This window comes from Elephas maximus, chromosome 24, assembly GCF_024166365.1.
Source record: "Elephas maximus indicus isolate mEleMax1 chromosome 24, mEleMax1 primary haplotype, whole genome shotgun sequence".
Taxonomy (NCBI): domain Eukaryota; kingdom Metazoa; phylum Chordata; class Mammalia; order Proboscidea; family Elephantidae; genus Elephas; species Elephas maximus.
The window spans coordinates 17,868,655-17,895,390 of NC_064842.1; the positions used below are offsets into that span (position 1 = coordinate 17,868,655).

The 26,736-nt window shown below is 37.6% G+C and overlaps 1 protein-coding gene across 4 annotated transcripts in view; it reads left to right on the forward strand.

The window, feature by feature from the left end:
* SMYD3 (SET and MYND domain containing 3) overlaps positions 1-26,736 on the forward strand; it is a 799,439-nt gene that overhangs the window by 256,798 nt on the left and 515,905 nt on the right. The window lies entirely within an intron of this gene.

Consider the following 26,736-nt stretch of genomic DNA (forward strand, 5'->3'; position numbering starts at 1 on the left):
GGGAGTTTCCTTTATTTTCATTGATGTTTTACCAAACAGGATTTTCTCTTCTAACGATTGGTCTTCCTTGATGACATGCCCAAAGTAAGCAAAAAGAAGTATCTACAACCTTGTTTCTAGGAACATTCTGTTTGTGTTTCTTCTAAGACTGATTTTCAGTGTTCTCTTTTATTATCGTGTGATATGTTTGATTAGTCCTACAGTAACAAGAACAGGATGCGTCATTCACAATTGTCTGAGATATCACCACATCAGGGGATCTACTAGGGGTGCAGGCTGGATGTTGGTGCAGTTGAGAAGAGCCCCAGTCATGCAATGATAACATTCTGTGGAAGATGTTTTATATATACAACTTACCTGTAAATACAGTATTCCAAGGACAGACACTGCCATTTGAAATCAGTTTAACTACTTTATCCAAAAAAAAATTGTTCCTTTGTGTTGCCCCAGCCCTGCCCCAACAATACAAATCAAACAAAACAACCCAATCCCTCCACCAACTCAAGTAGACCCTCCCTTCCCCCCACTCAGATCTGTGTGGGTTCTTAATAGAAAGAAAATCAGTTTTTTTTCCTATTAAGAAAATCACATCTGAAACAAATTTCCAAACCTATACGTAGGGTTGAATGAAACAAATTCATTTTGAGTCTTGAAGTGTTGCTGTGTATTTAATTTTTAAAAGAGCCTCAGAGAGTTAGCGTCCAGAATTTTCATTTCAGTTTATTGATCTTTTAAAGTTATTAACTACCAGTGAGAGATGGTTGCCTTTTTAAAGTTTGATACAGGAGAGCTGTTCATGGTTATCTTTAAAAGACGTGCTTCAAGCTCATTTTTCTCTTGTTTTGTAGAGTCCTAAATACATGAAAATAGCTTCAAGAGATGGAGCTTGAACTGTAATTTAATTTCTAACTCCACAGACACGATACTCAGCTACCATTTTTAGAGCGTTGATGATTGACTAATAAGCCAAATGACTATTTCTCAGTGTTACCTGTGGCTGCTTTTGGAGTATTCAAGATGCTATATAAGTGTAACGATGTCTTCTAGGCTTTCTGTAAAGTTATGTGTTTGGTGTGGTGAAGATTTATTTTCAAAATAAAACACTCTCTTCTGAAGTGCGAGCATCATCTGCCTTTATACCTAGCTCACGTAAAAAACTCTGCATTGTGTGCTGTAGTTCGCAGCCACTGAAAATAGTGTTCTGAGTTTAGTTGTTTTTTTTTAAACAGCTGTACCATGACAATCAAATTTTATCAACCAACAGTTGAAGATGAGAGTAATAACTATGACAATGAGATTTTGAAGGAGTCAGTAGTCACAGGGTGAGAATAGATAGTGTTGCCAAATTTGGAGCAGGGAAAGCGTTAGAATCAAGAATCAGTCAGGAGAAGCATTTGAATATAGAGAAGCCCGTTTTTGAATTTTAAGTTTTATGATAAAACTTTTAGACAATTTTGCCAGCACGTATCAGAGAAAACAGAAAAGGGTAACACAGAGTTGGTGGGGGAGTGGAAGGAGGAAGCGGGGGGGAAGAATGCATTTGAATTTACTCTGCAAGCACTTAAAATTATTAACGGACTCCGTAGTGGTATCACGCCAGAAGGCTACTCAGTTTGAAAGTAAGCTAACGTGGAACAGACTTGACTGTCTGGGGGCTCGGCTCTCAGCAGAAAAGAGACAAAATTTAATATTAAAAAAAGGACAAGATTGCTTATCTGAGGGGAAATAACTTCTGAGTTTATAGAACATCTTATCTAAGAAATAGTTGGCTAAGCAGATATTGGGCAAGGAAAGGTGAGGGCAGTAGACTTAATGTGACCTTATCTTATTAACTGATAAGAAAAGCTAGTTTTTCTTATAAATATGTCAGATATATACTAGTTACAAATATATAATAGTTTTTCTTAAAAATGCTTATAATTTTTTTAAAGGGGAAAGAGAGGCTACGTTTTTTATGCCTTTAGGTAAAACTGTTTTGTCTTTCTATAACGTGATTCTCAAATATGACTTTAAAGATTTTGTGAAGTGTGTTTTTCAGTTTTTTTTTCCCAGTGCAGTGAGGAAATTAAAAAAAATGAGTAAACAAGCGTATAGTATATAAATTGTACACTTTTTAGTGAATTAAAACCTGAAGTAATTGTTTTATAGTTTCTACATTAATTTCATGTCTTTTTCCATTGGAATATCAACTAACAATAGTGGTAGTATTACCCTATGTTTTGATTGCACTTTGCAGTTTTCTTGTTGCTGTTTTGCCTGTGATCTCAGTTGATCCTCAGAACAGCCCTCTGAATCAGGTAGGGAGTTCCTTCGTTCTTTAGATGAGGAAATTGAGGCCAGAGAGGTTACGTGAGTTGCCAGAGGAAGTGGTAGACGTGAGTCTACAATCCAGGCCTGAACAGCAAAGTAATTATGTCAGGATGGGAACAGGAGCACAAGAAAGCCCAGGAGCAGCTTTTTATTCAGGAAAATAAATATTTAAATACTGACCAGTAATTGACGTTGGAACACATTCCGTGGGCTCAGCTTTATCAGGGAAACTCTGCAGAAGAGACAGCCTTGTGAACCAGCGAAAGCATTTCTTTAGGTCTGAATTGAGGTTAAGTTTCCAGCTTAGATGAATTAGTTTATATATACAGATTTAGCTAAAATTACTTTCCAATGTAATATTGCTCTGTGTTTGGAGAAGTTTCAAGTTGGAAAGAAGAACATTTTGGGATTGACAGGAAGATTTTAAATATTGTGAAATCTTTTCTGAATCCAAAAATTAGTTGGTCAGAGCTAGCATCTGTTTTGTGACCAGATTTTTCCTGTGTGTATTGGTTAAAGGCATGATTTGATTACGTGGTCAGGAACAGTCTGGGCAAAATTGTTCAGTCATCAGTTTTTGTCTTATTGGCCCCAGCCTCATTTTTCTGTGGATGTTTTTCGGTTCTATGAAACAACGTAACCCGCAACACCTCATAGAATGGACTGAATGTTCTAATCTTTTACTCTGAAATGTACTCTTTGAAGAGAGAACCCCTCTCCCATTAACTTTCTCAACTGAAACCCAAAGCTTAAGTCATCAGAATGAATCTCTTCAGACAACTATAGGTTTCAGCAAGCCGGTGGGAGGGATTTTGGGGAACTTTGGGGTGGGGGCGGACAGTAAATCAGAAAAGGGTGTGTTCACATTATACTTGAAAACATACTACCCAGGTAGGGTCTACTTCTAACAGCTACCTATCCAGGCAATATTATTCAGATTCTATTACTACCTGGATCCCTGTAAGAGGGAAAGACTACCAACATTTCAAAGCAAAATTATTAATATACTAGGAGAGTTCGTTTTTGTGAGGAAAATAGATGACACAGCTAGAAAATAAAGTGTTATTGTAGTTGTTTTTATTTATTTATTTATTTTTTCCTTAAGAAGCATTTTGTTAGAAAACACGTCATGTATTTTATCAAAAGAAATGAAATCTGTGCTTTTGGCATTGTGCTTGTAACATAACAAAGTTTGAGATCTGGGGCCTGAGATTTTTCCCTGCAAGCTGCATACACCTTGAAATGCCATTACCTGCTTGAGTCCAGCATCTGGCAATTTGTTATTCTGAGTAGCTAATTTTTCAATGTACATCCTCTGGGGCTCAGTGCAAAGCTGTACAGCACAACCGACTGCGGAGCAGCAGCTGAAATTCAGATCAAGTGCCAAGTGAGTTGACATCTCTGTAACCTTCAGGCCTAAGAAGGAAATTGTGTACAAAGCACCATTTGGCCTATTCATTAATTTAATAGTTTCATGTGTAATCTTAGTATTTTAACATATATAACTTTTTCTTAACTAACCAAGAAACATGCTGAATGCCATTTTTTCTTTAAAAACATTTTTTAATTATCTGCAGAACTGGATTTTAGTTTAGTTTTGTTTTTTTACCTCTGTAATCATACTCAACAGTGGGAATGTTAGAATCAGGCAAATTGGGTTTGAATTTTTGCTAAAATACTGTCTCATTTGGCATCTTCTCTGTGCCTGTTTCTACATCTGTTACATAAAGATGCTAGGAATAGCAACGTCATAGGCTATTGTGCGGGTTAAATATCATACAGGTATAGTACTAATGCGTGTAGGAAGTCCCCAATAGGTTGTAGTTATTTTTATTGCATTTGATATAATTCATTTATGAATATAAAGCTTCAAGCCTCTTTAACCATGGCAGGCATATATATGCACAGAATATGAACAATTTGCTTTTCATAATTTATACTTGCTCTGAAATAATATAAAGTATTGCTTGAACTTCACTTATGAAAATGAACTCATTAGGAAGCCTCATTTCTTGGGATTGGTGTCCTTTCCATTATGATAGGAACTCTAGCCCTCAAATAGGCTCAGTTAGACAGTCCAGATATAAAAATGTATATTTACAGTCTGTGTACATCTCATTTTAATAATAAGTGCAATGTCCAGTTCAGTATAACAAGCACATTTCCATGTTCTTGCTCATAGATTCTAAGCAAGAAATCATTGCCATCGAATCAGTTCCTCCTCATAGCGACTGTGTAGGACAGCATGGAACTGCCCCGTAGGGTTTCCAAGGTAGTAAATCTTTATGGAAGCAAACTGCCATGTCGTTCTCCCTTGGAGCTGCTGGAGGGTTCGAACCACTGACCTTTCGGTGAGCAGCCACATGCTTTAACCAATGTACCATGGGGTCTCCTTCTACCTACAGATTAGTTAGCTTTATTGAACACAAAGAATACTGTTGAACAAGAAATTTTGTGCAATATAAAATTTTTTCCCCTCATTTGCATTTTATGCATAATGACTATATTGAATCTTAAAAAAAATTTTTTTTGATTGTACTTTAAATGAAGGTTTACAGAACAAACATTTCTCTTTAAACAGTCAGTACACACATTGTTCTGTGACATTGATTAACAACCCCATGACATGTCAACACTCTACCTTCTCAACTTTGGGTTCCCTATTACCAGCTTTCCTGTTCCCTCCTGCCTCCTACTCTCTGCCCCTGGGCCGGTGTACTCCTTTAGTCTCGTTTATATTGACTATCTTTACAATGTTATTATTTTTGTATAAACTGAATTGAAATCGTAATTGTAGGCCAGGAGTTGTGAGTTGGAGAGGTACATTTTTGGACTAAGAATTGTGGTTATTAGACAGTCAGCTCATTTCCATTATATCAGTGAAGGTCCTTCAAGTTCAACAGCTCCTTCCTGATTGGAGTCTTAGCCTTGGCCTTTTCTCATCCTTTGCTGGTCACTGCCTGGTTTTGGCACGTTACTTCGGGTATGCTACTCTGAGACCAGTACCATCCTGGGTGCCAACATCATGGGAGTAATTTTATCAGAGAGAAAAGTACTAAGGATATAACTAAACACAAATCAAAATCTCTACTTTTTACTTCTCTGCAACTTCTGTTCTGACACCAGCTGCCCATATAGCACTTTTTTCTTGCTTTGCAAGTCCTGGGAGGGTCCCAAACGGGAGTTTCTATTTTCTCAAAAAGGGACACGCTACCCTGCCATGTGCATCAATGTCTTTCACCAGCCAGGAAGTCCATGGAGTTTCTGTGCCAGGGCCTTTATTGGGGCCTCACTGCAATGGCATGATTGAGTCATTTTCCTTCCCCTTAAGTGGGTTTGATAGCACAGTTGTGATCTGGCTTTTGTCTTTGTCCTTGTGGTATAATTCCTGATCTTGTTGAATCTGCAGTTTTATATCTTATATCTTTTATATCTTGCTTCTCTTTTATATCTTTTTATCTTAAAAGATATATCTTTTATATCTTAAAGCACAATCCAACCTTGTGGATTGAGTCTTGGCTCATCAACATAACTACCACTAATCTCATCTCATTAACATCAGAGAGAGAGGATTTACAACACATAGGGAAATCACATCAGATGACAAAATGATGGACAATCACACAATACTGGGAATCACGGACTAGCCAAGTTGACAAACATTTTGGGGGACATGATTGAATCCATGACACATGGTATAGGCTTAGTGAAGCTGAAGACTCCCTCTGAGTGTGTACATGAATCCATCTTACTTTAAACTCATAAAGCCAGAGGTAAGTTCTGCCCTTCGAACTGTAATAGCTCACCTTGGTCCCACATTCAAGGCTTCGGCCTCAAATTACCTTTCCAGCAGCAGCTCCTATGACGTGACTTCCCTCTCTTCCATTTCTCCAACATTAATTAAGAGACTTTGTGTTGCAAGCAACAGAGGCCAACTCTGGCTGCTGCAGTTGTAGTTGGTAGCTGCCTTTGAGAAGGCCCCATACACAATAGATTTGGACCCTTGTGACCCATAGGGTTTTCACTGGCCAAATTTTCAGAATTAGATCCAAAAACCCACTGCTGTCGAGTCGATTCCGACTCATAGCGACCCTATAGGACAGAGCCTTTTTTCCTATTCTGTCTTAGTCTGGAAGCTCTGTTGAAACCTGTTCTGCATCGTAGCAACGCCTGGGGTCTCCGCCATGGAAGGTGAGAATTCTACCACTGAACCACTGGCTACCTTAAGTAAAAGCGGAATTAGTTGGCTGGACACTGGAATATCTTATAGAATCAAAAGAATTCTTTGGTAGTCTGATTTTGTGGACTGGCTAACTCTCCAGAATACTACCTTTGATGTGACTCATTCTGTTAATTTCCTGTCTCATGAGTGTCTCTGTTTCAAATCTTAGTACCCTAGAGTGGGAATCTATACCAGTTTGGGTTAGGTGTCAGGTAGCTCAGAAATGACCAGACATTTCCAGAGACGATAAAATTATTAAACTAGGCAGTTATCTCAAGGCATATCTTTTCCACATGCCAGAGACTGCCTGATCTTCATCCCTTTTTTTATGGTGTTTCTTCTGCTTTTGTCCCCTCTGACAGTCTAAAATCCTTCTAAGTACAGTTCACAGCCTACCTCTTCCACAGTGCCTTTCCTGACCATCAAGTCCGAATTACAGAATTCACCTGCCTTCCCACAGGATGCTGTTTATGCCTTTTATGTAGCTTGTTTTTAGTTCTGCCTTATGTTTTTTTTTTTTTTAATGTACTTGGCTTGTAGATTTCTGTCTTTTCTTCAGTCTAGCCTACATCATTTTTAGGCCTGTATCGTGTCATGCTCTGGATAAAAAAAAAAAAATGCTCTGGATAGATGACAATAAATGCAGGGTTGAACTGAGAATTGGATTAGGTATCAATGGCTGTTCATTGGCTTTGGTTGCACCGTAGAGTTCTCTCAGGGCTATAGATAGACTGCCCGTATATTACCTGGGAGATGACACTCAGATGACTGTAAGACTGTGTGATATTTGTAACAGGCAAAGAGTACAGGCAGCTTTGGGGCATTTGCATCACTTATTTCTAGATACAGAGGGAAAGGGTTATGGAATGGGGTGAAAGCATAGATTACTGGGCCTAGTACCTTTACACGTGTCACCCCTGTCACCTGCCCCCCACCCCCCGCCCCTGTCAGATACTGGGCATCTCCTACTATGCTGCTACACCAGAAGTGAGAAACAGCTCTGTAGATCTCACCACCATGCTGTGATCCAGGAATAGGGGAACGCTGTGTTCAGATTTCTCATTTCAAACTTAAAACCGCAGATACAACAAGATCAGGGATTGTACCACAAGGACAAAGACAAAAGCCAGGTAATAAAAGAGAAGGGAAGAAAAAATTATATTAAAAATTTTTTTTGACCAAGGAAACTTATAATATTTTAATGTAAACCTCCATTCTGACTTTCCTAGCACTAGAGCAAAAGTGAAATCATTGTCTGGTAGCAGTCAACATCTCATTTTACCAGAAGAACAAGATACTTGCTAAACTTAAGATCCTAAGTCTGTGAGTTTTGGGATTCCTTCTGGTCTTGGTTTCATATTTAAATTTCTATTTTCCTCATCCTGATTTTCCTTTTTTTTTTGTTCTTTTTGTCGTGATTATTTTTAATGCATTATATGTGACTTTACTGTAAGTGTTCTCAAATACTTAATGGAACAAATTGGAGGACAAGTGTGATTGTGATTAAAGAACCAAGTGGAAAAAAACAAATGAATAAATAAAAAAAAAATCCTTTTATCATCACCGTCACAACAAACAGATGAATTTCCTGGGCGGGAAAACATGGCTTTGTTAGCAATTACTAGCTGTGACCCTGGCCTGCTATGTTATCTGTGGTTACATTCTCATTAAACTTGAATTTACAGAGTTGAAGAAAAATGTAGCTGTAACTTTTCATGCAGGTTGAAGTGTTCATAGCAAAGTATGACCATGAAAGAGCCGCTTTTGCAATATTGAGGAACTCAAATAACCAAACCCTTTGGTATTCAGTAGATTTTGACTCATGGTGATGCTGTGTGTTATAGTAGACACTGCACTGTTGGATTTTTTTGGCTATAATCTTTATGCAAGCAGATCGCCAAGTCTAAAAAGGGCCTTCAAATGGTTGGTTGGTGTAGAGTGAATGTTAATTCAAAGAATTAGGTCTTTAGCCAGGAATGATGCAAAAATGCTGTAAGGCTGATTCAGAAACATTTTTCAAACATTTCCTATTTTAAATATGAAGTTTTAATTTTTTAGATAATCCAAAAAAAAAAAAATAGTATCCATAATTTGATGAGGTATCTTCACTTTTGTTCATATTTGTAAGATTTCAGTTTCACCTTCTTTTTGAGGACAAGGATTATCCTCAGAGTATTGAGTGGCTGCTCCTTTTATAAGATAGTAAAAGCCAAAAAAAAAAAAAAAAAAAACTGAACTAGTTGCTCTCAAGCTGATCCCAACTCATGGTGACCCCATGTGTGCTAGAGCAGAACTTGGCTCCATAGGATTTTCACTGATTTTTTGGAAATAGATCTCCCGGCCTTTCTTCTGAGGTGCCTCTGGGTGGACTCAGACCTCCAATCTTTCAGTTAGTAGATGAGCGTGTCAACCATTTGCAGCACCCGGGGACTCCCTTAAGATAGTAGACCTGTATGTTCCAACATGGAAATATTTGCCTTGTCCTACTTTTTATTCTTATTTTTAAACTTATTCTGTTTGCTTAATTCCTTCAGGAACTTTTCATATTCCAAGTTCTTGGTCTGTTTGGTCATAGCAGAATTTATGAAAATCTAAAACATTAATGATGTCTGAAAGGTAGACTACCACACAGAGATGAACACATTGCCTGCCTGATAACAGGATTAAAGAAACTTGAAAACTCAGTATTTTGAAAATTATTGAGGTATCATTTTTGTATGTGTTCAAAATGTCATGCACAGTGTTTAGATGGGGCGCATATAAATCCAGTACGTGGTAAAGCCAAAACAATTTCTTTCTTTCTTTTTTTTGGTACAGAAAACTGGTAGTAACAAGACAGTAAAACAAAATGTATTAAAATTTTATAGTAGGCAACAGAAAGCACTGGGATTAAAAAAAAAAAAAACAATGGAAGTAGTATTAGGAGTATTTTCTGTCCCGTTTTATAGTGCTAGAAAATATGAAGTTAAAAGAAGGTGGATTACATATGCAAAAGACCTGCTCTTCTGGTGTATGTTTTATACCTGCCGTAGCAGAATGACACAGCATCTTTCATTGTCAAATTGAGCTAGCTATGGCACCTATCATGGATGGCATTAAAGCAATTATGCCATTGATAATAAGGCATTTAAAAATACTAAAAACTTAATGATAACTGCTTTCAGTTCGCTGTTTCACATGCAGTAAATCCTGCTTATAAGGTGGGCGTTATCCAGAATGAATGAGGGAAAAACCATCCAGAAAAACCACGATTTGTCTCACATTCCCAAGTGGAAGCCTCCTTCTCTCCAATGAAGTGAGTCAGCATTTTGGAATTAAACATTCTAATATGTAGCTAGAAGATCCCAAGATGAATTTAAAAATGAGATCACTCAGGAAAGTGAAAAGTGCAATAAACTTGAATCTAAGTGTCATTGGGCTCTTTCAGGTGTGAGAGATGAGCAATGAATAGCTGATCCATGAACTATAGCTAACCCCCTTTTATGGTGTATTTTTAAAGAGTCCAATAAAAAAGAGAGGAAAGTGCTCTGTGTTAATGTTTCCCAGGTGTAAGGTAATAGTGAAAATAAAATACTGTTATATGGAAACTCATTTAGCAAGGCTTTCTTAATACATATTTTTCTCTTTTTCTATAATTATCCTTCTCCTAAGCCACAGGGCTTGGCAAGAGCTGTCACGGTAGTCTGTTGAATCTGTGGTTACCTGGACACACATTATAAATTTGACTGCCAAAAACATGCATGTGCAGAATATGAAGTGTTTATTGATGATAGGCTACATCACAGCTCGTGTTTCACACTCAACTGGGAGATTCGTTGGCCTTTATACTTTTTCCTTTTAATCATCTTTTACCTTCAAATAAGAGAAAAGAACATTAAAAACAAACTCAAAAATGTTGTTTCTTTTTGACTTAACTCTCATTCTGTTGTATTCTTTGTGCATGAACTAAGAATTTTTTCTCCACCAACCTTTCACAGTAGGAATCAGTTAAAAATTTCCCAAGACTTGCAATATGATTACAAAATTAAAAAAAAAAAATCAATGTATAGACCAAGCACAACTAATAGAATAAATACAGCCAAAGCCTGATTTTCAAAAGTAAAGGAAAAATCCCAGATTATAGAGCAAAAAAATATTAGTAAAGGACAATTTGAAAAATAAGAGACTTGTAAATTAAGATCTAGGAAGGCTAATATCTTTCTAATAGAATTTCCAGAAGCAGAGAATAGACACAACAGAAGGGAGGAAATAGTCAGTGAAATGATAGATGAATTCTTCACAAAGTCGATAAAATAGTGATATAGCCTTTAGATTGAAAGTGTTGAGTCAGATGAATAAAAAAGCCTATACTTTGTTATCCCTAGCAGAGAATAATGGAAAGATATTTACCTGTGTTTTATTGATTATGCAAAGGCATTCGACAATGTGGATCATAACAAATTATGGATAACATTGCGAAAAATGGGAATTCCAGAACACTTAATTGTTTTCATGAGGAACCTGTACATAGACCAAGAGGCAGTTGTTTGAACAGAACAAAGGGATACCGCATGGTTTAAAATCAGGAAAGGTGTGCATCAGGGTTGTATCCTTTCACCATATTTATTCCATCTGTATGCTGAGCAAATAATCCGAGAAGCTGGAGTATATAGGTAAGAACGTGGCATCAGGAGTGGAGGAAGACTCTTTAACAGCCTGCACTATACAGATAACACAATGTTTCTTGTTGAAAGTGAAGATGACCTGAAGCACTTACTGATGATGATCAAATGCTGCAGCCTTCAGTATGGATTACACCTCAACATAAAGCAAAAATCTTCACAACTGGACCAATAAGCAACATCATGATAAAAGGAGAAAATATTGAAGTTGTCAAGGATTTCATTTTATCTGGATCCGCAATCAGTGCCCCTGGAAGCAACAGTCAAGAAATCAAATGATGTGTTGGACAAATCTGCTGCAAAAGACCTCTTTAAAGTGTTCCAAAGCAAAGATGTCACTATGAGGACTAAGGTACACCTGACCCTTTGTTCCAAGGTCTCTTTTCCCAGGATTCTTCTGCCTAGAGGTAAGGAGTTTGCTTTAGAAATTCCAGTAAAGGTTCTATGGCAGTGTAAAGGCATATGGAACTCTGGGAAAGGGGAAACTCATCTAGGAAGTGGAGCTGCCATGAGCTTGATGTTGCCCATGGGCTGCAGAAGCTCACCATATACTCAGTGCCGTCGAGTCGATTCCGACTCATAGCAACCCTATAGGACAGAGTAGAACTGCCCCATAGAGTTTCCAAGGAGTGTCTGGCGGATTTGAACTGCCGACCTTTTGGTTAGCTGCCGTAGCGAAGCTCACCATAGCTATAGTTATATTTCCCAGAGCCTTACTGTTGCCCAGCTGAGGGCTCCAGCTACATTTAATTTACCTTTATGGTTATGTATAGTAATGTATCCCTAACTGGATTATAAGTAACTTGGGAACTGGAATTGTATTTTGTATTTCTGCATCCTTCACGGTGAATGACACTTCAGTAACATATATAGGAAGGGCGTCATCTGGTTTCAAGGTGATATGTTATTCATATTCCAGTAGAAATTTAGAATAACTCTTCAGTTTTGGTGAACTGGGAGGTATTAAACATAGGATGATTAGAACAGAAACTAGTGTAGGGCATATGACACTTTCCAGTTACAGTGGAGAAAACAGTGTTTGCTATTGTTTTTTCTTCTCCGGTTATGTACCTCTGTTTCAGCCTTACACCTAAAGGCAGGTCTATTAAGGAGATGCTTGACTTTTAAAGATTTTTTCCAAGTTAATAGTTAAAAAACAAAAAACAAAAAAAAGCTATTTTTGCAACTAGGAGCCTCAGAACCTAATGCAAAGTAAAATGTCTGTGATGTAAGATCTGATTTTATGTTTCACTTTGCAGTGCTCCGTCCACCACCAACCCCCTTTTCTTCTTTTGAACTAGAACAATCCCATAGGTAATAACCTGATTTTCCTCCCTTTGTGTGGTTTTAGTTACCCTTTAGGTTACTTTTGCCTCTGTTTAAATAAACATATTGAATACGATTCGAACTCCAAATTGTATAGTTACAAATTAGTGCACAAATTTGAACTGACTGTATATTTCTGTATTTTTAAATGAACATTTACAGTGCAACATGACTCACTATGTTAGCTGTTTAGCATGTATCGTTTTGCAAGTTAGATGCCATATCCTGTTACATGAAGTATTTTAGCGTACTAACTCTTAAAATATATGTTGTGGTATGAACAGCCCAATAACCATCACAATGTGAATTGAAGGAGTGCCTTCCCTCTGAATCCTGTATGTTCTTTAAAGGGAGCAGCCATTGCTTTTTACCTCATTGTAATTCACGCCGCATCTAGTACTACTGGAAAACTAATGAAAATGCTGGGACTACAAGGCTTTATTTTACTGTTGAGAATTCTCAGTGGTTACAGTATTATGTAGTGCCTCATTCTCTTGGTGTAGCATTTTTTTTAATAGTGATTTTTATTTTCAGTCCAGTGATCCATTTCACTCATTAACCCCCTAACCACTGAGTAATGTCACAAGAGTGTCCAAAGGAAAAGCCATTCATGGGATTTATTATAAATGTGAATGTCCTTATCACTCCTGGATTTCAATATACATATTATCACTGGCATTTAAAAAACTATGGCTTTTAAGGCAAACTCTGAGAGAATCAAAGTGCTGAAGGAGGAGAGGAAAAGCTGTGTTTCTTTTAGAATGTGATCTCAAGCGATGCAACTGTTGCCATAGTAAAAAAAAAAATTAGGTTAAATTTAATAAAATCTGCTCAGTGCTCCAAGGAAAAACTGAAGTAGGGCATGAGAACTTCTTGTCACTCTTTCTCTTTTCATTTGATTTCCCATTCTTAACGCAAAGTAAATATTGGGTGGGCCTCTCCTTTGAAAAATTGATTCACTCTGGAAAGTTGACTGGTATTGGGTCTGCATGTGATCTGCCATTCAGGCCATGCCTTTGTGTGTCAGGTGCTGTATCTGATGAACAACTGGAGCCCCAAATGACTAAGGCAGTTTTGAAATGTAAGGGATATTATCTCTGAAATATTATGAAATGTCTCAGGATAGTATTTAGGTTTTTTTTTTTTTTAGTTCCCAGGTTACTAACGTCTGACTTACATACACCCCGTAGTTACGAACCAAGCCCTGGAGAGACTATTAAAAATTAGAAGCATATACAATGGTTTGTAATAACAAAGGGCACTACTTGCGATGATCATCAAAATGTTATTACTGTATTATTATGTTAAAGATGATTTAGTGTATCTTTAATGTTTTTTATCCATAGAAATGTACGCTATGTACTAAGACAAGCACTTGACTAAGTGACATTACATACGAACTGTCCCAACTTACATACAAATTCCACTTAAAGATAGACCCAGGAGTGGAACTCGTTTGTAGTTAGGGGACTACCTGTATATCAATGTGAATGTGTGTGAGCGTATGTATTGTAGCAACTACCAAAAACCAGTTTCTTCAGTGGAGTTTAGAATTATTATGTTGAAACTTGTCCGAGCACTGTAGAAATGTAATAGCTTCATTTTCTATGTCACAGTATTTTTTTTTATTAGTGTTTCCTCTAGTAGGAATACATTTTTACTTGTTTCACTAAGTGCACTGAGTATTGACGCAGATGTCAACTGTCTGGTGGCTACAAAACTGCTGTCTGGACAGCATCTTTATTACACTCCGCATGTGTCCACAGCCATGTCAAAAGAGCAGGAAACAGGAGAGAAACACACGTCTCTGAGAGTGGTATGTCAGCTGCAGTGAGAGAAGATTGAGCTTTTAAGGGAATGAAAGGCTGCTTTCAGGAGTGAATGAAGGCTAGCGTCTGAGCACATCAGATACCACGCTGAGCCCATAATTGGGTGAAAAATTCTCTTGAATAAAATAAATCAGTTAGAAACTTGTCTAAGTTATGTTATTTAGGTAAATATATACCTAAATAAAAAATAGTTGTGTCTGAGTTAGGAAGGTGAGTAACTGAAAAATGTACCTCCATGAGAGCGAAAACTATATACATAAAAATTATGCATTAGAACTGCACTATCAAATAATCACTAGCTGCATTTGACTATTAAAATTTAAATTAGTTAAAATAAAACCAAAATATAAATTAAGTTCTTCATTTGCACTAACCACATTTCAAATGTTTGACAGCCATATGTGAGTAGTGGGTAGCATACTAAGTAGTGTAGATAGATATAGAACATTTCTATCACTGCAGAAAGTTACATAGGACAGTCTGCTTTGGAAGATTTGCTTCTTAAACGAGGGAGGTACAGAGGTTTGGATATTATTCTTTAATGGTTAAAAAAAAGAAAAGTCAAACAGTATAATAGTGAAGATATATTTTGCAGCTAATTTTGCCTGGGGTCATAATGATTGCCTGAGAATCATAAACACTGAAGCAGCCCCAGCCCTGCTGTAAAATGTCTCTTTGGCACCTTGAAGCCAATATTGATCTCATCACATTTGTGACCTACCTCCAGCATTACACAGGACACTGTGCATTACCTACCAGCCTAACTCCTGCCTCCTTCTTTCCTTTCTCATTTTCCTTTTGCATGATTTCATCGTGCACCACTTTTAAAATTTGTATTAGTTCATTGTATTCAATGTGTTTATGCAAACTACTTTAGATCTTTATGGGACTGGTATGGATTAGAGAGAAATGATGCATTCTTTTTCTTTCTACCTTGGTTTTCCTACCTATAAAAAAAAAGGGGGGAAAGGATTGATATTACTAACCCACAGGGGCCCTGGGTGGTGCAAGCAGTTAAGTGCTCAACTACTAGCTAAGAAGTTGGTGGTTCGAACCCACCCAGAGGTGCCTTGAAAGACAGTCCTGGCAGTCAGCTTCTGAAAGGGCACAGCCATTGAAAGCCCTTTGGAAAACATTTCTGCTCTGGGCACGTGGGGTCGCCGTGATTCAGAACAGACTTGATGGCAACTAACAGCAGCAGTGCACAGACCGTAGCAGGTGGTATGAGAATGAGTGAATTGATCATTAAGAACAGTTGGGAAAATGTAGGACATTATATGTAGAATATTGTATAAAAAAACAAACAAAAAACCAAAACCCCATTGCTGTCTAGTTGATTTCAACTCATAGCAGCAAGATCACATCATGTAGGAAAAGCAATAGTTCTTAAAGATTTAGTGAATTATAACCCACAAGTGTTTCTAGGTTAGTATTTAAGCAATAAAAACAATACTATACTGAAATTTGTCAGATGTTTGCACGGTGACTGTGAAGTTAGTGCCTCACTTTCAGGGTCTACCTGTTTGAACACCTGGGAAAAACCTATAAGGCCCAGATTTTTAGGGCTGAAGATAAATATAAGTCTGTTGTAGGTCTTCATAGGTGTTGAAATAGTGCCAGTGACATGTCATTTTCTGGGAAACTCAAAATACTTCATAGGTTTGTTAATCAGTTTACATCATCTCTATGAGATGGATAAGTGGTCATTGTAATCATTACCTTTCGGTGGAGTCCCTGGGTGTCCAAACGGTTAAATACTCAGCTACTAACCATTGAAAGGTTGGTGGTTTCAATCTTCTCAGAGGCACCTTGGAAGAAGGGCCTAGTGATCTCCTTCTGAAAGATTGTAGCTATTGAAAACCCTATGGAGCACAGTTCTACACTGAAACACGTGGGGCTGCCATGTGTTTGAATCGACACCACAATTTTTTTTTTTTTTTTAATAGGGAGAGTTAATTTTTTTTTAATTTTCTTTAGGTTTAAGTAAATTATTAATATTTACTTTGTCCTATGGCAGGTAGACTGAAACAACATAACACCTATTATCACAAACTTCCTATTCAGTAGATTATTACTAATTATTTCAGTTAAATTGATACTAATCCCTTTAATTTTTAAGTAGCAAGACAAGTGGATTTCAGAGAATTTTAGCAGGATAATAGTCTTAGGAACAAAAACCGAATGTAGAGTTTTTCAGGAGCAGGATGGTGTACAATTATTATGGATGAGCAAAGATAATTAGGAGATGTTCTAGTATCATTTATTCCTATAATGAGATTAACTTTTAAATTAATGAACTACTAATTGAAGTCTTGCAACAATAGCCATCATTAATGAATATAAAAAAAAATTGGAACTTCATTTGTAGAAATTATTTTAGACCGCCCTATTGTTGTTCTCGGTATAAATGATGTTAGTGCACTTTCAAAATTTATCTTAAAAATGTAGAGACTCTAGCTGAAAAATCCTACCACGTTCATTTATTTATTCATTTTTGGTTTTGTTATGATTTACCCCAGGATAAGGGGAACTTCTAAAAGCAGTGGAAGCATCCAAAAATAATACATATGGTGAAAGAGAAATTTACATGTTTTACAAAAAACATTGACTCTAGATGATGAGGTTTTAATTTTGTTTAAAAACTGAGGTGACTGTGCTATGGGAAAAAAAAAAAAACTTACCTTGCTTTTCTCTGACTGAGACAGAGGGCTATCAGTAGAATAGAGGTATTTGACCTTCTTAGACAGTACACAAAGGGCTATCATTAGAATAGAGATTTTTGGACTTCTTAGACAATGGAATCTACACTGCTATCTGAGCTACTATTTAAAAAATGTAACACAGATATTGAGATTTTTGACCATTTGTTTTTATGCTGCCTCCTAGCAGGAACTATGGGGAGTCCCTGAGACAGGGATATGGGCTGGTCAAATACCACCAGCAAATGCTAAAAAATCACAAGAAAGAATGTGTGGGAACCGGACCCAGACACTTGATTTTCTTACACTTCAAAATGTTAGATTAGGAGGAGGAGTACCACGCAGTCCAATATTCCATAAACTTTGTGTTCTCTTAAAAATGATACAAGCCCAAGAGTCCTATAAGATAAACTAATCGTAATTAAACATGGAAGCCAGTGGAATTGCTTGGCTTTAGGGTCTTCTGAAGTAAACTTTGAAATAAGAAAAATACGGTGGTTTGTAAATGTAAAAAAGGTAGCATGTGATGTGAAACCTAATTTATGGATATATTTATCATAGATTTTTAGAGCTAGACAGGACCTCAGGGATTTATCTGAATAAGTATGTGTAAACTAATGTTATTTTCATTTTATATATAAAGGTAGAGGGGCCAGAGAGGTTAAGTGATCTGTTCAAATTCAAAACTATTAATACAGTGGCCAAAAGGATCCAGTTCTCCAGCCTGGCGTCTTAGGATAGAACTTCTTTCACCTACCAAAGTTGCTTTATTTAGTTGTACTTTAGGACCCTGGAGTTCATGAGCTGCGAAGAATGCATAGAAGGATAGAATACATAACCAACATCTCCTAAAATAGAAACTTTGTTCCCCAGCGCATCTAATGGTGAAGTCACATTGTGATTTATTCCAATGAAGGTATTAATGCATTTCTCCTCAGGGTCTACCATTTTTCCATGGGGTGTATGGAAAATTGGACTTGGCTCATATCCGCCATCTAAGATTATTTGAATTGTTGAGGTATAGAATCTAATATGCCAGTCTTCATCAAGCCAGTTATTAAATATTAATTATTAAAGAAAATTAGGGAGAATTAATAACCTCATATAATAATCAGATGCTAAACGTATTCAAGAATGGATTTTTGAACCAAGGAGGACGTACTGTATTATTGTAAAGTCTTCTTGAGCTTTAAAATTCAGTGATGATGATTGCTTGACACTTTGTTTTAATATTTTTTCATATAAAACATGTTGCATTTTCATATAAAACATGTTACATATTGTACATTTTTGGTTAAAAATCTAGTTTAAAAAAAATCTTGGTTAATTCTTTCCATCACCTCTTCCCCTGTCTAATCCATCAGCGCTTCCTCCAAAATATACCAAAAATCTTTTTTTCTTTTTATTGCTACGCCCATAGTCCAAGTCAGCGTCATCCTTTGCATGGACAATTACAGGAGCCTCGTCACTAGACTTCCTCTTCCCTCTCTTGTTCCCCTATACTCTTTTTTCCACCAGTTCAATCTTTTAAAATATAAATTAGGTCATACTGGCACCTTCCCCCATACTTTTACTGACTCCCATTACAATTAGAACAAAAGGTAAAGTCTTTGTGCCATTTAAGTAGTAACATGCTCTGTCCCCAACTTGCCTCTTTCACTACCACACCCCTCACCGTACCTCAGCCACACTTAGACTCCTTTCTGTTCCTCTAACATATGAAGTTTGTTTTGATACATGGCCCTTGGAATTGCTAGTTCCTCTGCCTGGAATATGGCTTTAGATCTCTAGGTCTCAGAGAGGTCTTCCTTAACCACTCCATCTAAAGGAGATCCCTGTTAGATCTATGATACAATAGTCTCTTTACAACAGTTAACATTATCTAAAATGTTGTTGTTCATTTATTTCTTTAGCTGTTTATCATCTCCCTGGTCTGCGAAGGCAGAGTCCTTGCCAGTCTTGTTCACACTCTAGTTGTTATGTGCTGTTGAGTCGATTCCAATTCATAGCAACCCTATAGGACAGAGCAGAACAGCCCTGTAGGGTTTCCAAGGAGCGGTTGGTGAATTTGAACTGCTGACCTTCTGGTTAGCAGCTGAGCTCTTAACTACTGTACCACCAGGTCTCCATTCACTCTAGTAGCAGTGTACAAAAAAACATGTTGAATGAAAGATGCCTGAATGAGTACTCTGGAAATAAAAGGATTTAAGTCCTTGTACAGATGAGAGGTCTTTATAACCAAAATAATTTTTCAGTTTTCAGTTTATAATCCAAACTGATTTGGGAACAAGTCGAACTAAATGTTATGATGTGATTAAGTTCACTCGAGTGAAATTATAGGATTTAGCAATTCCAATATATTGTAATTATTGAAATTTCACACATTTTCAAGGGTCATTCAAAATATACAATTTCAGTAAACTGTGCTTGTTAGGAGGAGTCCCTGGATGGCACAAATGGTTAAGCATTCAGCTGCTAACTGAAAGGTTGGTGGTTTGAACCCACCCAGAGGTACCTTGGAAGAAAGGCCTGGCAATCTACTTCTGAAAGGTCACAGCTATCAAAAACCCTATGGAGCATAGTCCTACCTTGACACACAAGGGATTGCCATGAATCAACTCGATGGAAACTGGTTGGTGCTTATCAGGTGTGAGGACACTTTATGGAGGAGAAGGGGGACACAGAAGGGGCAGTCCTATTAAACTAGGTCAAATCTTCGAGTACCTTCAATACTGTAGCATAAAGTTAGGTCCATAAAAGATGGAAGAGGGTAAATGAGCATCCTCTCTAGTGGCTGTGACTCCATTTTCAGTATTTCAACAAAATGGCAGAATGAGCCCTTTTGTGAAGTGCTGTATGTCACTCTCTCAGGGGATACACAGGGACAAGAAACTAAATCATGGTGATTGTAAAGTGTCTGAGAGCCTTATAGGTGATTCAGGCTACACAGTTGATCTGAGAATACCCACACCCTTATTTCTTTTTTGCCTGAGGAATTAGTTGTGACAGTTGCAGCCCTTGGTTTCACTGTGACCCCTTTTCTCCTCATCGTGGCTTCAGGAGCCTCTTTTTCTGGAAGATACCTCTTTTCTCTCCCCTGCCAGGGCGGTAGTTAAGAGCTCACCCACTAACCAAAAGGTTAGGAGTTTGAATCCACGAGCCACTCTCTGGAGTTCTACTGTGTCATATAGGGTAACTCTGAGTCGGAACCAACTTGACGGCAAAGGGTACAGCCAGGAACTGAGGAGTTGGGCAGAGGGATTCCAGGAAGGAATCCACAAATCACCAGTATTAGAAATGGGCAATCTGTGAATGAAATATCAGGGGCTGTCTGTATGGGACATGGAGTATACTCTGTGTGTAGAAAAGATATGTATGTACAGATGTCAAGTAACAATACTACAGCATATATGATTTAGTATCAAATGAGTCATGATCGTTACTATAGGACAGCTCTGTCCCTTCTAAATGACTTAATCACCCACTTATTAGATTCTGTCCATTTTTTTAGGTTCTGCATGAGAAGCCACTGATGTGTGGCTACAGAATGTTGAGGGATCCTTGTAACCTCCAGTTTGTATTAAAGTTTTAGGTGTAAATTTTTCTTTCCCCTAAATCTGAGTCACCTGAAAGAAGTAAAGATGAAAGTTTTGACTTTTTCTAGTCAACTGAGACTTCATTAATTAAGAACATATTTATTAAAGCCTTACTCTCTGACAGGCACTCTCACTAGGAATTTTATATTGTACGTAATTCTCATAGGAACTTTGTGAATTGGGTATTATTGTACCTGTTACATACAAACAAATGTTTACATCTGTGAAATTCCTTACTTGCTCAAGGTCACACTGCTACAAAGAGCCACAAATGGGCTTAAATCCCAAGTCTGACTTCTTAGTTTAGTGCATTTTTTATAATAATGTGTGTATCTCTCTATACTTTATTCCTTATCTATAATGCTACCGTAATAATACCTATAATATCTATTTCACAGAAGTGTGAGAATCAAATGAATATGAACACAATACCTATATAAACTTCAAGTTCTATTAGGATTTTTAATAGCATTAAATCAACAATATTACCCAAGAGTTTTTTTAATTAACTGTCATTTTATGCCTAGGCTTCCAAATACACGGTGTAAGTCTGTGGAGACTTCTGTCTGCGACAGTGGGTATTTTAATTCTTTGTTAGGCTCCTTGTGGTTATGTTTGGGTTTCTTTGAGAATGAGTTTTACACCCTTCCAATTGTTGGCAAATATTCCTACTAGAGAAAAACTACCCATCTGTTCCGCTGCTAGCCAGAACATCACAAACAGTCAAAATAGCAGATTCAGCTCTAATGTGAATTGTCATGAGACAGAGTAGTAGAGCATAAGTCATAGCCTAGTCCACAGATATGGAAAAAGGTATCGGTTTGGGAAAATTTAAGACTTTCATCATATAAAGAGTGGATCTAGAGGAACCTAACAAATGTTAAAAATTGCGTTTACAGACACCCTTAGAGTTGGAATCAAATGAACAGAAATAGTGGGAGAAAAAAATATCACTAATTAGGTAGCCCTGGTGGTACAGTGGTTAAGTGTTTGGCTGCTAACCAAAAAGGTTGGTAGTTCGAATCCATCAGCCACTCCTTGGAAACCCTGCGGGGCAGTTCTACTCTGTCCTGTAGGGTAGCTGTGATTTGCAATCGACTCCACGGCAACGGGTTTGCTTTTGGTTTGAAATTAGGTAGCTGAAACCCATTTTGGGTTAAGGACAGGCTTGAAACTCCTAGGCATTCGTGCTCATTGGATGGAGGTCGGCTTGAGACGTTCAGTCGTTTACTTGCCACAGCATCTCGTGTATTCTCGAAGCACCTGGATGTTTTGCTATGACCTGCCTGAATGTTGCTAGTTTTCTTCTTTTTTCTAAAGACATGTTTGTTGCATGCAAAACTAGTATAATTTTATGCTCTTGTCTGTGATACCTGTACATATTATTGTTTTTTTGTTAAATACTTTTTTGTTTGTTCTTACTATCATTGAACACAGAAAAGAATGTCTGTGAGTATAAGGCACAAATAACACTGAGCAAAACCCATATAGCAACCAAACAGCCTAAGAAATAGAATGTTACTACTGCCTTTGAAGCTCCACATACCCTTCCTTTATCTCATTTCCCTCTACCCTGTGGAGTAACCACTATCCTGAACCTTGTGTTGTCATTCGCTGGCCTTTTTTTTTTTTTTAAATAATAATAAAAAAAAATTTTTATATATGTAATCAGATTATGCATATTCTTCTTCAACCTCCCACCCCTGGTATTTTATTTCTGTCAAAATGGAAGTTCAGGGTTGCCAGGGTTAGCTAAATGTCTCCAGTGAGAAAGCTGGTTTCTTACTTACCTCTCTGGATTCCCACTTTTTCTTCATTGCAATCATCTGAGAATTTCTTGTCACATAAATGATGAGTTTTGTTTTATTTTACTTTTCATTTTTCTCTTTTATTTTTTACCTTTTTTAAGCCTTTATTTTCTTCAGCTTTTTATTATAAAAATTTTAAATCATGGAGAAAATGTGAAGGGATAGAACAGGAAAATAATTGTGTTTCACCTAAACTTGTCAGTTGTTAGCATTTTGTCGTACTTGCTTTATGTGTGCGTATTTGTATGTGTAGTATGTGTGTGTTTTTTTCTGAACCATTTGAAAGTAACTTGCAGATACCAAGACACTTCACCCTAGGTGCTTTGGTGTATGCCTTCAAAAATAAAGGAAATTATCTTTTATAATCACAGTACCATATCACTCCTTGGGAGTTAACAGGAATTCCTTAATATGTCATCTTATACCTAGACCATATTCACATTTCCTAAACTGCCACTGTAAAGTGGGAGTAGTAATAGTGTTGTCAGAACGTGTCTAACTTCAGTGGGGGTAATGACCAAGAACAGTACAAAGCTGATTCCCGTGGGGTAGAGGTCAGACATACCTCTACCCTCCAACCTTTCCACCAATGGACACCAGCTGTCACTTCCAGGGCACTCTCAACTTCTCTTCTGGGCTCAGTAATCAGTTGCAGTGGGTTTATTAGGGAAGCGACACTCTACAACTCAAGGTCAGGAAGCATCCAGGCAAAGTCTCCCTTCTTCTGTGCAGGACAGGTTTCTCTTGGTCCTGCTGTCTGTCACCACTGACTCTGCCACTGGGCCTCTTCTGGGCCTCTCACTGTCTTCAGCGTTTACTGCCCTCGGCCTGTGTTATAGCTCTCTTGGGCTTTTTCTTGCCTCCTCTCTCTTCCTGCTGCTTGTCTCTTCTTTCTTCCTTCTGCTTTTTCCTGCTGCTTCTCTCCCTGTTTCTTTCTGTCTAAAAAACCTCTTTGGGGTTGGCTGCATATATGCACATTTTCTTGTTAGTTTAAAGGCATAGCCCCTCCCAGCAGGGGCCACAAACTCACAACCCCCCCTTTTGGTAGGCCACAGACACTTCATTTGCATAGTCTATTGACCAATCTGTGCGAGGTGCATACCAATCACAGGGCAGGCTGAAAACCAGACAGAAATTATCAAACCAGAACTTGTTTACAGCTTACTCAGAAAATATCAGTAAACCTGGATAAATGTAACAAATCCTCTGGGTTAGAAAACTAGGGCAAAGATAACTTCTGAGTGTTTAGGGGAAAATCTCTCAAGCAGTTTTTCCAAGGAACCAAGGCAAAAAGCCACATAAAGGAACTCATTTAACGAGAGTCCCCAAATCTCTTTTATGTTGGTTGGTTGGTTGGTTTTTTCTTTTTTCCTTAAATGAGGATACAACCAATATATTGATGCATTTCAGAAGACATTTATTTGGTGGTAAGGCTGTTTGGGTTATTTGGTTTATCATACTGTCTGATATGAAAATAACCTTTGCTGTTTGCTTTTTTCTTAAGCCTGCTTTTGATTTTGTTTTTCATAGTAACCCACTATGCTCCATCTTTTGCTATCCACTCACTTCCCTTTGTGAGTTGCTAATTATTTGGGTGTATAGTTGAACTACTATGGTTTAGTTAAAAAACAAAACAAAAAACACACCAAAATGTTTTTGTGTTCTGTTTAAGGAATTACACCCTTGAAATAGAAGATTCAGAGGTGATTAACCCCCTGACTTTCATCCAAATAGCTACACATTTTCAGTTTTGCCTATATGTGGACTGGCCTCACCCAGAATTCGACCATAGGGCAACTCTCCTCACCCCCATAAGACAAATTGACTTTACGGAAGAGAACTAGTTTGTCCTTGAACTTAGCTGAATTCTTCTGATCCCTTATTATGTCCTAATGCAATAAGATAGGGCACAGAATGATGACGACTAAGAGTGATCCGAATTATTTTATGGAGGAAAGACAGATGGATAGAGATTTCTTCTCAAATGCAAAGCTCACGTAATGTTGCTGTTCATTATTGCTAACCTTCTTGAGGGCTTAAGACTTGATGAATTTAGTGTTGCCTGACGTTTTTAAGATGGCACACAATTAAGAATATAAAGTGCTGCTGAATAATAATAAACACCAAGTAAGAAATATGGAAGTGCTCCTTTTTTCTGACCATCTCAAAGTTATTTATGTATCTTACTACATTCATGAAGCCACCATGTTTTATTTTTCTTTGTCACAAATTTCACGGCAGCTCCGTAGGATTTTAAATATGTATATTTTCTTGCACCTGCCCCATGACAGCGTGCGTAGACCATGCAAACAAAGATGTATTTAGTGAAGAGATTGTGAAACCGTTTTGTTACTGTCCTGATCTCCATCAGCAATGACGCTGCTTTTTCAAATACTGTTTAGGCCTGTCATCTAGCAGTTTGTAATTGTGCGGATTACGATCAGGAGCTTGTCTTCGACATGTGTTTGGCTATTGTGGAAATAGCTGATGAATCTTTGCATTTTAATTTGAATGAATAAAAATAGAAAGCTCAGCAGAAGCATTCTTTAGAATGGCAAAGACCTTGAAAAAAAGAGAATAAAGTATATTTATGAGTTTTAACTTTACCAGAACATGGAAAAATACATGTATATATACGTATGTATGTATGTGAGAAAGCACAGCGTCATAGTGGTTAAGTGCTACGGCTGCTCACCAAAAGGTTGGCAGTTTGAATCCACCAGGTGCTCCTTGGAAACCCTATTCTGTCCTATAGGGTCGCTATGAGTCAGAATCAACTCGATGGCAACGGGTTTGGTTTTTTGGGTATGTGTGTGTGTGTGTGTGTGTGTATCCTGTTTAAAGGACTGATCTTGACTTTTAAACCGGTCCACTTTATATTTTAATCTCTCTTGGAAGAAGTATAACCAGAATGCCCCTTAGAAGCAGGAATAGCGAGACTGCATCTTACATACTTTGGACATGTTGTCACGAAGGATCAGTCCCTGGAGAAGGACATCATGTTTGGCAAAGTACAAAGTCAGCAGAAAAGAGGAAGACCCTCAACAAGGTGGATTGACGCAGTTGCTGCAACAGTGGGCTCAAGCATAGCGATGATTGTAAGGATGGTGCAGGACCAGGCAGTGTTTCATTCTGTTGTGCATAGGGTCGCTATGAGTCGGAACCAATGCGACAGCTCCTAACAACAACAACTTTATATTTTATAGTACTGCTAACGTAGACTGTGGGTAGGTGATTTTTTGTGTTAGCTAGTTTACCTGAAAAATGGCTGTTCTACATCCTTTTTTTCTTTTTCTTTTTTAAAGAATTATCATCCTTAATAAACGGAAGGCTCTGTTCCAGATTTTAGAGCTGTTCCTGAATGGTCTTCTCTCTCTCCTTGGAAGATTTTTTGTTTTGAAGTTAATATTCTCAGTGACCATTACAGGAAATGTTCGATAGAAAGGAACCACATCTGTACATGGCAAGCCCGTTGGTCTAAAACAGTTTCTGTCTTAGCCTTACTTCTTAGGGGTGGAGGCAAAGTGGGTACATTTATTGTGTATTTATTTGCTTACTTCAGCATGCTGATTTTTAAAGTCTTCCATTTTTTATCTTAAACACCATCATAATGCATTTCATTTATCTTATAATAAATAAGCTGATATTATGAACTTGGACATGTTGGTTTCAGACCTTATCTCTTTGATATGTATAGATTTTACCCCATATACAGTTCACTGAAAGTTCTGCCCATTTTTCCTTTGCTATATTTTGCCATGATCGATTTACTGTTCTAGCAAAGATTGGATACCTTGTAGCTAGATTGCTGTGACACTTGACACTTGCCTCTCTTGTGTTCAGTCAATTTTATCTGCTTTTACCAAATAACCTTTAAAAAATATATCCTTACCTCCCTATTGACTAGTAGTTTAGGATATGAGGTCTAATCCCTGACTGGATTTCAAGACCTCCCCGCAATCTTTTTTAACCTTATTATGCACAATTTGGCATTATGAAGACCATGTTCCGTTTGAACTAATGCCATCTGATTCTGGAAGATGGGGAAAGAGAGTATATGTGTTTAATTCAGTACCTAAGAGATTAAACCAAGACCAATTAACCGGTTAGACGAAGACAGGACAGGTGTACGGGCGACAGTTCTTCAGAGCCTTTGGTAGCCAGAATTCAGAGGAGACTGTAAGCCTGGAAATCCAGGATGACCCGGAGAGGCCCTTCTTGAAGAGGCAGAAGTGTAATCAATAAGAGAAAGAATAAGGACGGCAGAAGAACTTCCTTGTTCATT